Here is a 1375-nt window from a genome sequence, read left to right on the forward strand (position 1 = left end):
ACAAATTATCATACTTAGGGGCCCTTTTAGGCAACTCTTTACCACACTTAAGGGCCACTTTTGAAAACTTACCACTACAATTACAGATAACTTTTAACAACATTTAGCACACTTACACTTTTGCCGGCATAAGACCGCAAAGTCTGTTCTATTAAATACTCTTGTAAGGGTCTCGCAACTAGAGATGTTCTCACCTCCATCCTAGACCCTGCATTGCCACCATGTGTTTATCATCCTCACTTGGCTAAGGGTTGGGAGGAAAATGAATTGTAGGCCCCGACGAGACACCCAATGCGTTAATTAACGTGGGTTTATGAAAGGGGGAGAAGTCCGTCATTATCATGCTGGAACTTGAAGCAAGAGCACTGAAACATGGGAGACATTAATAAGCTCTGTTAAGGTAATAATGTATTGGGCAAATATGATCGGCATGGAGTTCCATTCCATCGTCCTTGTTGCGTCACTGGGCGATTAATCCTTCGTAATGATCATTTGCCATTAGCCATTGGATTTTCTCTCTCTCTCTCTCTCTCTCTCTCTCTCTCTCAGTTATCCCCTGCCATCATTCGTAACTTACCCGATTGCATATTTACATTGTTCGTGCTAATATGCTTACGTTAGTATATTTTATACTAGTGCCTATATGGAGAGAGAGAGAGAGAGAGAGAGAGAGAGAGAGAGAGAGAGAGAGAGAGAGAGAGAGAGATTTAAATGTACTGGCGTATATTGAGTCCCATGGTATGATGGACTGAGGCCAATTTCCATAGAACAAATATCTGTATGCAAATTTGACGCTGGACATTCATGTACATAATTGGATTCTCCAGTGTTTATATTTTATTATGCGTTGTTTATATTTTCGTTATTGACGTGACTGAAGCATGTTGAATAATTTCATCTTTTATTTCCTCAAATAACACATTAATTAATATCAAGAACATCCATTTTAGAATGCCATTGATTTGGGGAGTTAGGTTTAGATAGGCCTAGATATCAGTTTCTTTTGGGGATTAGGTTTTTAAACATTAGGAGGTTCTTGTGTGGAAATGAGGAAATTTGTGGGAACAGTGGGAACGCCGATTTTCACCAAGTGGGAGCACTTTCTACGTATAACAATTAGACATTTGTTATTCCTGAAATGGGAACTCAGTCTATTGGCAACGAATGGGAACTCAAACGGTTTGCTGGGAACCCACTGGAAAATTATCATTGGAAACAATTGTGAATTCATCCTTTTGGGAACACACTGCGATCTTAGTTTTTGGAAAAACAGAAAATCATCCTGCTGGGAACTTAGTCTTTGGAATCAGATGGAAATTCAGCTCTGTGGGAACACATTGGGAGTTTAATATTCTGGGAGTTTAATATTCTGGGA

This window comes from Macrobrachium nipponense, chromosome 25 (genome assembly GCF_015104395.2).
Source record: "Macrobrachium nipponense isolate FS-2020 chromosome 25, ASM1510439v2, whole genome shotgun sequence".
NCBI lineage: Eukaryota > Metazoa > Arthropoda > Malacostraca > Decapoda > Palaemonidae > Macrobrachium > Macrobrachium nipponense.